Source organism: Erigeron canadensis, chromosome 2 (assembly GCF_010389155.1).
Source record: "Erigeron canadensis isolate Cc75 chromosome 2, C_canadensis_v1, whole genome shotgun sequence".
Lineage (NCBI taxonomy): Eukaryota > Viridiplantae > Streptophyta > Magnoliopsida > Asterales > Asteraceae > Erigeron > Erigeron canadensis.
Window position 1 is genome coordinate 40,360,002 of NC_057762.1, and position 14,015 is coordinate 40,374,016.

Below are 14,015 nucleotides of genomic sequence, written 5' to 3' on the forward strand. Positions count from 1 at the left end.
TATGCTTACTTGGAAGGTACATCTCTACTCCCCGTTGTTATTTCCTCATCACTTTCGGATGAGGAAAAGACCAAACTCATGACCATTCTAAAGGCCCATAAAAAGGCCTTTGCTTGGAAGACTTCCGATATACCCGGAATTAGTCCCGATTTTTGCAAACACAAGATAAATTTGTTTGAAAATGTAAAACCGGTGATTCAAAGGCAAAGAAGGCTTAACCCAAACATGAAAGATGTCGTAAAAAAGGAAATTGTTAAACTTCTTGATGCGGGTATCATTTTTCCTATATCGGATAGTCCATGGGTTAGTCCGGTACATTGTGTACCAAAGAAAGGAGGTATGACCGTGGTGACTAATGAGAAAAATGAGTTGGTTCCAACTAGAACGGTCACCGGTTGGAGAGTTTGCATTGACTATCGTAGGTTGAATGAGGCGACCAAAAAGGACCATTTTCCTTTACCCTTTATGGACCAAATGCTTGAAAGGTTGGCGGGTAATGAGTACTTTTGTTTTCTAGATGGTTTTTCCGGTTATTTTCAAATCCCAATTAATCCTAATGATCAAGAGAAAACCACTTTTACTTGTCCTTTTGGAACCTATGCCTATAGTCGCATGCCTTTTGGCTTATGCAATGCACCGGGTACTTTTCAAAGATGCATGTTGGCCATTTTCCAAGACATGATAGAAACTTCCATGGAGGTCTTCATGGATGATTTTTCGGTTTTTGGTGAGTCCTTTGATAGTTGTTTGACTAATTTGGATAAAATGCTTGATAGGTGTGAAAAAGCACATTTGGTGCTTAATTGGGAAAAATGCCATTTTATGGTCAAAGAGGGTATAGTTTTGGGTCACAAGGTGTCAAGGGCGGGTCTTGAGGTTGACAAAGCCAAAATTGATGTCATGACTAAATTACCTCCACCCACCAATGTGAAGTCGGTAAGAAGTTTTCTAGGTCATGCCGGGTTTTACCGGCGATTTATCAAAGATTTTTCGAAAATTACAAGGCCTATGACTAGATTGTTGGAAAAAGATGTTGATTTTGAGTTTAACGATGAATGTTTAAACGCTTTTTCTCTTTTGAAAGACAAATTGACAAATGCTCCAATAATGACTTCACCGAATTGGTCTTTACCCTTTGAACTTATGTGCGATGCTAGTGATTGTGCTTTGGGGGCCGTTCTTGGCCAAAGGGATGAGAAGCACTTTCGTCCAATCTACTTTGCTAGCAAAACCCTAAACTCCGCCCAACAAAACTACACCGTAACCGAGAAGGAATTGTTGGCGGTGGTTTATGCCTTTGATAAGTTTAGACCTTACTTGGTATTGAATAAAACCATTGTGTTCACCGATCATTCGGCCTTGAAGTATTTGTTCAACAAGCAAGATGCCAAACCCCGTTTGCTTCGTTGGGTCTTGCTTTTGCAAGAATTTGATATAGAAATCAAAGACAAAAGTGGGGCTGAAAATGTTGCCGCCGACCACTTGAGTAGGCTCGAAAACCCTCACCTTGAGGAGTTGAAGGAGCATGAGATTAACGATTCTTTTCCCGATGAGTTTTTGATGCAGGTTGAGGACGAAGAGGCACCTTGGTATGCCGATATTGCTAATTACTTATGTGCAGGAATTTTGCCCAAGGGATGGAGTTCTCAACAAAGAAAGAAGTTCTTTTCGGGAATCAAGCATTACTTTTGGGAGGAACCGTATTTGTTTAGGGTGTGTGCGGATGGCATGATAAGGAGATGTGCTTGGAGTGGTGAAACGAGAAAGATTTTGGATGAGTGTCACTATGGTCCTTGATGTGCCAAATCGAGCTTTAATATTTGTAAACTAAAACTACCAAAGAACTAACTATTACGCACTCACGGGCAGTGGACCCGATCGTTTGTAATACAGCAAAGAGGTAAGTCTGAGTTCGTTCTCAGGGATTGTGAAATGATTAATTGCTTGTTTAATGGTTTGGAAAACAGGTGTTGCTCGAAATTCCCTTTGACAATTAAACAAATTGATTTGCCAATTGATTGCATTAAATTAAAGAAAGATTCAGACAAAATAATTAAAAGTCATCCACCTTGACTTCCCTTGACTTTAAATGTGATTGCATTTGATGAGGAACAAATTCTTAAGAGTTTGAAAAGTAGTCGTGACAAGATTAAACTATTCACGTGGTACCACCATCCATGAATAATTTATCGATCCACCTGACTAGTCTAATTACCCGAGCCGGTACCACCAAGACCAAGACAATTCTTCTAACGATAATTTTTATCTACTTATCAAATTATCAATTGAACCTATGTGACAATAACGTGGTACCACCAACCGATATCAATCATGTTGACAATTTTAATCTTTACGTAAAATGATATTCACTATCATACCATGAACTAGTGATAATTACTTATAGACAAGTAACCGTTTTAAAATCACATACACATTCGACTGGTACCACCAACGAAGAATCATATGCAACCAATATCGATTTTAATTAAATGAAAAGAATTAAAACCATCAAGATCACAGAACAACGATAATTAAATAAACCCTTTTAAATTAAAAATATAGCAATCACATTATCCGTCTAGTTTCATCAAGGTGGACGATTAAGCAGTTAGCCACTCATGATCAATTCACAATAATCAAAGAAACGGAAAAGAAACATGAAGTACCAATTGTTTGAAGAAAATAATTTGCAAGACAATAATGTAGATACGATCTAGATGGGTGCCCGTAATATCTTCAATGAGTCCGCCTAAGTGAAACACTTGATTGGAGAAGGAAGAATCCTGATAGAGCAGCTCCTAGAAAGAGTTTGAATGCCTCGAAATTCGTGCCTAGGGTTTATATTTATACCTCTTGAAAAATAAGGCTTTAAGTCGGCCGTTGACTTTTGTTGACCAGCCTCCCACTGCGGCGCAGTGGTCATGTAAAGGCCTCCACTGCGTCGCAGCCAAATATCACTGGAATTCCCTTCGTATGCAACATGGATGACTGCGGCGCAGTGGGATCGTGCATGCCATCCACTGCGGCGCAGCCAAATATCACTGGCAAATCTTCGCATGCAAAAGGGGTGACTGCGGCGCAGTGGACTCGTACAAACCCACCACTGCGGCGCAGCCAAATCTCACTGGACAAAAATACTCGTGCATGAATAACCACTGCGGCGCAGTGGGCAGATGTGCATTTCCACTGCGTCGCAGTGGTCACAAAAACTTCGACCACCTCGTTTTCAACTTCCAACTCGCCACTTTCATTATTTCTTTTGCATAAATCAACTTTCGACTTCATGAATTATTGTATTAGCCAATAGTCTTCCAAATGTGAGCCAAATCACTACGTAACCTGCTAAGCGCCTGAAACTACTAACAAACACCATAAACGCGCCAAATGCACACAAAGTAGACTTAAAACATATAAATAAATAGCCAATAATGATGTGGGTAATGGGTATAAATTAGTCACATCAGTCCTACCGGTGGACATTATGGAGCATCGGTAACGGGAAAGAAGGTGTTTGATGCGGGTTTCTATTGGCCCACCATTTTCAAAGAAGCTCAAACACTAGTGGAAACCTGTGATGCTTGTCAAAGGCAAGGAACAATCACCAAGAGAGACGAAATGCCACAACAATCGATTCAAGTTTGTGAAGTCTTTGATGTGTGGGGAATCGACTTCATGGGTCCATTCCCACCATCAAATAAGTGTCTTTATATATTGGTTGCGGTTGACTATGTTTCCAAGTGGGCGGAAGCAAAAGCATTACCCACTAATGATGGCAAGGTGGTGATTGACTTTTTGAAGGGCTTGTTTAGCCGGTTTGGTATGCCAAGGGCGTTGATTAGTGACCGGGGCACACATTTTGCCAACCGTCAATTAGAAAAGGTCTTGAAGAGATATGGGGTCACTCATCGTTTCTCAACTTCTTATCACCCACAAACTAGTGGGCAAGTTGAGAACACGAACCGGGCTTTGAAGAGAATCTTAGAGAAAACGGTTGATGGAAATCCAAAGTCTTGGTCAAAGAAGCTTGATGATGCCTTATGGGCATTTAGAACCGCTTTCAAGACCCCAATTGGCACAACCCCGTATAGGCTACTCTATGGAAAAACTTGTCATCTACCGGTAGAGATCGAGCACAAAGCATTTTGGGCATTGAGGAATTGCAATATGGATTTAGTAGAGGCCGGTGAGTTAAGGTTATTACAACTCCATGAACTAGATGAGCTTAGGCATGGTGCGTATGACAACTCGTTGATGTACAAGGAGAGGACTAAGGTTTGGCACGATAAGAAGCTTAAGAGGAAGGATTTCAAAGCGGGAGATAAGGTGTTGTTGTTTCTCTCCAAGTTCAAAATCCACCGACCGAAGCTCACATCTAGGTGGAATGGGTCGTTTGTTATCAAGCATGTGTATCCATCCGGATATGTTGAATTGTACCGAGAGAATGGAAGCTCTTTCATTGTGAACGGGCATCGTTTGAAGTTGTTTAATGAAGAAGAAGTTGGGGAGGGAGCCTTGATCGAGGAGCTCCCACTTTTCGCTTGAAGAATGAGGTTTGATCGAGTCAAGCTAATGACTCGTTAAAAAAAATGAAAGCGCTTCTCGGGAGGCAACCCGTGAAAATCGATTGTGAATGAACTGGTGTGTGACATGTTAAATGGTCAAAAGTCTGTCAAGCAGAACTCGTGGCGCGAGGTAGGGAACTCGTGGCGCTAGAATTGAGAATTTTGGACAGAAAGTCTTGATGAAGAAGATCGCGGCGCAAGACTAAAAATCGCGGCACTACTGGGTCCCAAAGGATAACCTCGTAGCGCGAGGAGAGACAGGTCGCGGCGCGACCTTGGACAACTTAAAGTCAGAACTCTGGCCTGCTCGAACTCGTGGCGCGAGGATACGACTAGCAGCGCTACTGGGACTCATGAACAGAACTCGCGGCGCGAGTCTCCTGTCTAGCGGCGCAAGATGAGTTTTTTTGGGGACAGAAAGTTTGGTCGAGTGGGCTCGCGGCGCGAGCCACTCAGGTCGCGGCGCGAGGTGGTCCAGGTAAGTTCTCTTTTCCAAAAAAAAAAAAAAAAGCCACAAGGCCCGATTGTTTCTTTTCACTCTCTCTTTTTCCCTCTCAAACTCTTTTCTTCTCCAAAATCACACACACATACACGGCTCACACACACACACTTAATTTGTGATTTCTTTTTCTACTTCTCAAGATCTTCACTCTTTCTCTTCCATCATCATCATCATGTCAAGAGTAAGTTTCTCATCCTTTTCTTTTTAAATTTATTTCAATTAATTAGGGTTTTAATTATTTCTTTAATTTTCTTTTAAATATTGTTAGTATGTTATATAATATTACTTGCATTGTTGTTTATTCCACTTAGAACTAACTAATTTTGATTAAATCTTGGAAAACTTAATTAGGGTTCTTAGTAATTCAAATTGGGGATTTTTAAAATTTAGTTAGTTTTAAGCATTGTAATTCAAATTTGTGATTATAGTATTGTTTAAGAGTTAATTCCCACCAAAAAAAAAAAAAAAAAGAAAGAAAACAGACTAGCGGCGCTAGCTAGGTTACTAGCGGCGCAAGGTTGTTCTGTTTGGCCCGTTTTCGTCGTTTCTTCTCCGTAGCTTTTCATTATCGCTTCCAAGTTGTCTCTTTTAACTTATTTTGTATGTTTTGGCTGATTTTACAGAGACAACAAGGTACGGAGAGATATGAGGGTAACATTTGGCCCCGCGGTTATCAGTTTGATTACGTGGATGAACGCTACAATGCTCCTTCTGAGAAACCAAGCAATGTGTTCAGGACACTAAGAACACCAACCCATCCTTGGCTTAAGTTCCCGAATTCTTCAAAAGGGGAGCGTCAAGCCTACTTGAATAAGTTACGTGAAATTCAAAACTTTGATTTGGTTTCTCCTAGGACCATAGATTGGAACATGATTCGGGAAGCCGGTCTCATGGAGTATTTTGAGCAAAGACTGTTAACTGAGTTTTGGTCTTAACCAAGGGAGGAGATGGTGCAGATACCTATGTGGAAGCGAATTTTTGAACTAAGGAAAACAGTGGTTAAAGAATGGTGCCAAGAGTTTTACTCTACACTCCAAGTCCAAGACCTACCTATTGATGAGTTCTTGGAAGATCAGGTAATCCACTTTCGGTTGGGGGGTAGGCAGCGCCACTGTACCGTTGTTGAGTTTGGGTATTTATGTGGGATGTTCGAGGTTTCTGAAATTGAGGATGGAGCGGTATACCCGTTTGTGGACAGGAGTTCATTTCACACTTCTTCCTTTGATGATAACATGCCCTTTGACGCATATTGGTTCAGCATTTCTGGGAATGAAAAGTTTTATTCTGGTGTAAGCAAAGTGTCGGACATTCGGTCCAAAAGGTTGAAGATTCTTCATAAGATGATCACCTACTCCTTCCTCCACAGGGCAAACGCCACTGATAAGGTCACTGTGGATGATTTATGGTTGCTCAGACAGTTCGAGGAGCTCCCTACTTCCGGTTGGTTTTGTTGTGCTCCATACATTTTGGCTAGACACATGTATCGGTGTAAGGAGCATAGGTACTTATGTGGTCATTTTATAACCACGATGGTGGAAAGGCTCGGTTGTGATACTCCAGAGGGTCGGTCAGAGGTTACGCTTAGAGTGGAGACCACCCTTTTGGACATCAAGGAAATGAAAAAGGCAAAAATAATAAGGACCACCAACCCGAGTGACTTACATTCAGATGAGGAGCAGGAGCCACCTGCACAGAGACCGAGGATGGACTCACCACCTAGGGAGCAGCAGCTACCACCTAACCCTTATCCTTCTTATGATTTTGCAGATTGGGGGAATAAGCTTGATCAGATCTTGATGGAGCAGAGGCAGGTGCGAGACATGCAGGATATGCTTGTGGATGGGACACGGACGATGTGGAGCCAGGTGACCCGCTTGGGTTACCAGAACGAGTATTGGAAGCCTTATATTGATCATATGATTCGACCAGAGACTCCACCACCACCACCGCCTACTCGGGATTTTAGTCCTCCACCCATCTTTATGCCTGCCAGCACCACCTTTGGTTTCTTCTGTCCACACCCTAGTCAACCCATTCCGCAGCAACCAGGTTGGCTGGGTTCGAGTTCGAGTGTGCCCGGGACTAGTGAGACAGCAGGGGACGCTCCGGATATTCCCCAGTTTGGCTCGTATAGGCATACGAGTGGGGAGCGCTACTCGGGGCATGCTGGAGATGGTGTCCCTTCAAATCAAGACATGGATGAGAACTGATTCTCTTATTCTTCTCTCTTACTTCTGAATTTCTTAAGACAGTTACATTTTATGTTTCGATTTGGTTGTAATTCCGCCGTGTAGGCGATGCGACATTGTGGATGGTTTATCTAGTATTTCGTTATTTTGTTATTTTGATTGCCAGGTGATTGTATGGTTGCAAGTTGCATTTCTGGAATCGCTTTTGGAATTTTTGGAACAAACAAGCGGGTTTATGTTGGCAGTCAGTTCAGCACCCACTTAAATTTTGGCTTCACCTTTGCTTTGGCAATACCATGCTTTCACTCGGAGGTTTTTCATTGTTCCTTTCTACATTTTGCAATTTTTCCTCTTTTCCAATTTTGTTCACCTTAGTTATTCATCCATTGAGGACAATGTACAACTTAAGTGTGGGGAGGGGGAATGGTAAATCGGAAAAATGACAAATTTTTGAAAGTTCCTTACTTTATTAGCATTTTGGTTATGTTTTTAAATTTTTGAGGCTTTAAGTTTTGCGCAAAGACGAAAAATGAAGTTAATTTAAGATTTTGCTAATCTAGGATAGAACTTAAGATTGTTTACCTTTAGCTTTCCTTTTCTAGTGCTTGTGGCATTTCATCATTCCAAGGGGAAATAGGCTCATTCTGAACTTCAATATAATCTAGGTCGCTTGCTAATTGTACCTTAATGATAAATCAAATGTGAATAATAGCTTCACTAGATGATATATTGGTAGGCACCGCTTGAGGTTTTTCATTCGAAATTTGCAACTTGTGTGCACAAAGTGCTTGGAATGTATTAAATATGCTTGTGGTGATTTGACTTAACATATGGTCTGCGCCCGGCTGTTGTCAAAAGCAGAATCCGGCCCTTAATTCTTATGTTATAGGTTGTGGTTCTAGTCATTATGTTGGGTTTTTATATCGGGGTGCCTGGGGTGCTGCGGCATCAAAACGGGTGGCATATGCGGGAACACGTGCAAAACAATTTTTCAATGGTCTAATGCTAATGTGGGCTTTGAGATTCGAATAAGTAGGTCCAAAAGGTCCGAAAGTTCGCTACACGGGTCTCATAGAAACTCACGGGTATTAAATTATAAAAACATTTTGTTCTCGTATGTGTTAGTGTTTAGAGCATGGTCTCTGGATATGCAACCCAACCTTGAGTTCTGGTGTATGTCTCTTAACGATACTCACGTATCCGTAGCGAACCGCTGGCCGAACGCTTAAAGTGCACTTTCGTATGATCACCTAATATGTGGATAGAGTTGCAATTCTAGACCGTAGGAGTATGTTTTGTCGAGGGGCTCACAAGTATACCTTAATGAAAACCTTATGGAAAACCAAGAGCGTGGGTGTTTAAGTGGACAAATATACCAATAATCATTGTGGAATATTGCTTATGTTGCCAATAATAATTTTGAAGCTTGCTAGTGGATTATAAGCTTAATAAGAACGAGCTTAAGGTCAATTGGAACGACAGAAATGTTAAAGAGGTAAGCACGAGCATAGGAAGGATTCTAATTGTAACCGAAAGATGGTTTTGCTTCAGATTAGTAGAATTTTCTGATTTCGTCTAAAACTTCGCTCATTAGTTTTTAAATGCATTTGCTTTTGGTATTCAACGCCGCTTGGTAGGAAATTTCTCTCTCAACTATATTCTCTTTTGACAATTTGAGTCTTTGATTGTTTAAGTGCATGCTTGCTTGAGGACAAGCAAGGTTTAAGTGTGGGGAGGTTTGATAAGCCTCAAATTGTACATGTTTCCCCACACCGAATTAGACGTTTTGTACTAGTTTTATAGCCATTTATACTTGTTTTGTGGTACGTTATGGTATTTGCTAGTTGTTTCAGGCCTACAGCAGGTATATTGCCCCATATGGTAGAAAACAGCTCAGAAATGGTCCATATGCACTAACCGAAGAAGAACGAAGCTGAAACGGCAAAATTCTGCAAGACCTTGCGGCGCGAGGAGGGTATCTAGCGACGCGAGACAGGGTTTTCAATCCAGTAGCGGCGCGAGTGTCAAGACTAGCGGCGCGAGTTGGGCACTTTCGAAGTCAGAACTTTGGCCTGAAGGAGCTAGCGGCGCGACCCAAGACCCTAGCGGCGCGAGTTTTGACTGACATCACCATTTTCTCTCTCCTTGGGTATAAATACCATCCACCACTCCACCCAAACCCTACTCTGGACACTTTAGCTCACATACTTATACTCCAGCCGAATTTAAAAGGTTTTAAAAGAGTTTTTCACTACTCCAACATCATTTTGAAGACTTGAAGATTAATTTTAGCTATTGTTACTCATTGTAGCTCGATTGTAACTTCGGTTTGTATTTGTTCTCTATATTGGGTACATCATGTCTTCCTTTCTACTTCAATCTTTAGCTTTTAACATTATGAGGAGCTAAATCCTTATATATCTATGAAGATGAAGTGAAACAATTAGTTATGGTTGCATAGTATTTTGAATTCAAGTTGGTTTTACTTAACATTTTGTCAAGATCTTAATGAAGTGATTTCTTCCACTTAGATTTGTGTTCTTGGTGATATTTGTGTTTTTCAATAGTGGTACTGGTTGAATGCAAGTATTATTTTAGTTGTTTGTCTAGGAACAATTTTTGCTAAAGAATATAAGTTTAATAGAAATTACTTTGTTAAGTGAATTTAACGGTTGGTGGTACCACGTTTCTTTCACAAAGATAAAATTGTTATTTAAGTAGTCAAACAAACTAGTTAGTTCAAGGAAGCGTAATAAGGTTGGTGGTACCACTTGTTGCAAGGAATTAAATTGATTAGGTGATTGAGTCGATTTTACAACCGGAGTGCACGCCGGGTGTGTTTTAGTCTTGTCACGATTATTGTCACCAACAATATTGAATTTTGAGCATAAACCATATGCAACCTAAACTTCTTGTGTAGCGGATTCGACATAGATGGCTTTTTAATTATTTGTTACAACTCAAAATATTTTCGCATACTCTCGATTGACACCGGTTGAGTATTTAATTTATTTTACTTGTCGGTTAATTAGCTTTCTGAAACGCAAAGTGACAACTCGGTCACAAACCAAACTTTCTCTTGATTTACATTTTTACAACCTAAGTACAACATTTAGTCCTTGTGTTCGATCCTGGTCTTACCCATTAACTATATTACATACGAACGGGTACACTGCCCGTAAGTGTGTGGTCGACAGTAAACGGTAGATCTTGTTATAAATTATTAAACGCGATTTCACACATCACTTTCCATAATTAATAATTATATTTGAGTTTATTATATCAAAATTAAATTAAAAAAATTCAATAAAGTATATGACATCATCTTTTGATACAATGACTCTTATTTAAGGTCCAAATTTCTACATTTTATAATTAAAGTTTTATATATATATATATATATATATATATATATTTTTAGAGATTCTTCTTTATTAGATATGAAGATGAAGATAAGAAAAGGAAAATTTATATTTCTAAATTAATCATTATGTACCTAAAGTAATTTGTATTGTATGATGGAAGTATTGTTGTGTATGGATAATCTATCTATAATATAACTAAAAGAGTACACTTGGCACCCTTAATCCCCTTCTTTAGCCTAATCCTCTATCCTTATTAATTTTCTAATTTTTTTAATATTAATCTAAATTAATTTACACTTTTTGCTTTTCCATCACCAATTTACACTTTTTAACTCAATTTAAAATAATTAATTTACATTTTTTTAATTTTTCATCAGCAATTTACACTTTAACCCAATTTAAAAATAATTAATTATACTTTTTGGTTTTCCATCACCAATTTACATTTAAAAATAATTAGTTTACACTTTTTTTGATTTTCCATCACCAATTTACAATTTCAATCATTTTAAAAATAATTAATTTACACTTTTCGGTTTTATTGTTAATCTATAATATAATTCACGTACGACAATAAAAAAAAAAGAAGCTACGATCAACTACAAAAGGGTTTTTCTTTTTATATATTTTGCACATAATAATCATTATTATTATTTTTTAACATTGAATTCTTATGTTATTGTTATTATTATTTCTTTTAATTTAGTTTGTTATCCATTATAGGTTCGTTATGAATTTTTCTTCAACAACAAAAAAATATGACCACATTAGTTCATTTTAAAAATCATAAGCCAACACATGTTAACCATCATTTACGATTCCGTCTTGTGCATGTATGGACTGTTTCGGAATGAAACAACCCGGAGAAAATCAAAACGTTCGAGATGGTCTTTGTTGATGAATTGGTATGTCTTTTTCAAATTATATAGTTTACACTTTTAGAATATTAAAAACTGTAAATTTTTTATTTAACTAAAGTTGGAAAAAAATAGTAAACTGAAATCAATATTTATATAGAGTTAATTTTCGTATATTTTTTTTATTTATATGGCTCGATCAATGGTGAATAGGCGGGAAATTTTAGGATTATTTTGACTGATAAAGTGGCTATTCAGCTAGCAAATTTTCAAGTTGATTTCGGTATATGTATTTAATATATTTGAAGTCCATTTTTTAGTTTTGATTAATATATTTTGAGACTACCCGTCCATTAGACGGGTCTGAACACTAGTAATATAACTAAAAGAAGGGGTTAGAGGTACACTTGGCACCCATAATCCCCCTCATTTAGCCTAATACTCCATCATTATTAATCATCTATATTTATAATATTTATTTAATAAAAAATATCCGACCTTTAATAAAACAAATTTATAAAAAAATCTTTATTATTACTATCTATATATATATCACCTAGGAAAAACCCTCACATATTTTCAACCCTAAAAAAAAAACCTACGGCAAAAAAGAAAAACAACAACTACGGTCGACTACCAAAAATGTTTTTTTCTTTATATACTTTGTTCAAATTTTATCACTATTATTATTATTTAACATTGAATTCTTATGTTATTGTTATTATTATCCCTTTTAATTTAGTTTGTTGTCCATTATAGGTTCATTATGGTTTTTTTTCGACAACAAAAAATAAGACCACATTTATATATTATACAATTTTTGTTTCTTTTTTTATTTAACTAAAGTTGAAAAAAAAAGGTAAATTGAAATCAATATTTATATGGAGTTAATTTTCATATGTTTCTTCTTTAGCATTCATATTGATTAAGTTGTGATATTAGTCATAAACTTTTTATCTTTTTATGTAACTAAAATTGAAAAAAAAAGCAAACCGGAATTAATATATATTTATATGAAATTAATTTTCATATGTTTCTTCTTTAACTTTCGTATTGATTAAGTTGTGATATTGGTCATACACTTTTTGTTTCTCTTTTTATTTAACTAAAGTTGAAAAAAAAGGCAAACTGCAATCAATATTTATATGTAGTTAATTTTCATATGTTTATTCTTTTGCTTTCGTATTTATTAATTTGTGATATTGGTGATACACTTTATGTTTCATAATTATTATAAAATTTATATATTTTGAGACTAGTAAAAAGAATATTATGGGTTTTTCATTACGCCTAATTATATCAAACAAATTAAAAACGAAATTTTAAAGATCATCCAAGACGGAAGTTTTGTAGAAGAAAAGCTATGATAAAAGTGACATACATAGCTACATAGTAAATTCTTATGCACAACTAGATAAGCAATGTGTGGTGGCGATAATTCAGTCAGAGACGTATACCTCCTTTCAGCAGTTCAGCTTTCCCAAACAGAAGAGGGAGGCCAAAGAAACTGTAAACCAACTTTGATCATGTTTATATAACTAGATTATTACTCGTCTAATTTGCGGGATATATATATAATTAATAACATGTTAAATTTTTACAGTATAATATCATAACTTGACAAATATTTAACCAGGTAATTAAAGATTAAACCACTAAAAACATGAAGTTACATTAATGGTCGTTTACATTATTCTTAACGGTGACCAGACATTTAAAAAATGGATACATCATCTATTAGAGATCTCGCTAAGTAAGGTTTCGTTTATTTGGATGTCTTTCATTCACACGGATATGTTTGCATTGTCATTGTACTTGTGTTTTAACGTTTTGCTCGAATAATTTATTTAGTTATACACTAAAATTACTAACCAATTTAATTATCAATCTATATATCGCACGCTTTATTAATCTAACTTAAAATTTTGCATGATATCATTGCAATTTTCATACAATTATTTTTCTGATATATAATTATAATAGCTTACTATAGACTCCATATTTATTTTTTAGTTCTTTATTAAGAAGGTCGGTTTAACATACGGTCCGATTTTCAAAACATTTATTTAATAAAAACGTTATATGATAAAAGTCCTATACAAAAATTCTTATAACTAAATTTTATTTGTTATATGATGAAAATCCTATACAAAAATATAATTTAATAAAAACGTATTACATTAATAAAGAAAATTTTATTGTAAAAAAAGTTAAAAATTAATTTTAAGGATAAAAGTATTAGTTTCTATATTTATATCATTAAAAATATTAATTATAATGTCTACAAACTTAAATAAGGAAATAACAATAATTTAAATTTATCAAAATAAAATTTAATCTAAAAAAGTTAAATAAGGTATATGACATTTTTGATATAATGACTCTAATTAAAAGTTGAACTTCATTTAAGGGTACATACTTCTCAAATTATGAATTAAGATTTTTTTTTATATATATTTAGATAGAGATTTGTATTACTTTTATTTTTTTGGAATGGGTGATTAACTTAACTCTTTTGTTCATTCATCTCTTAACTTCAA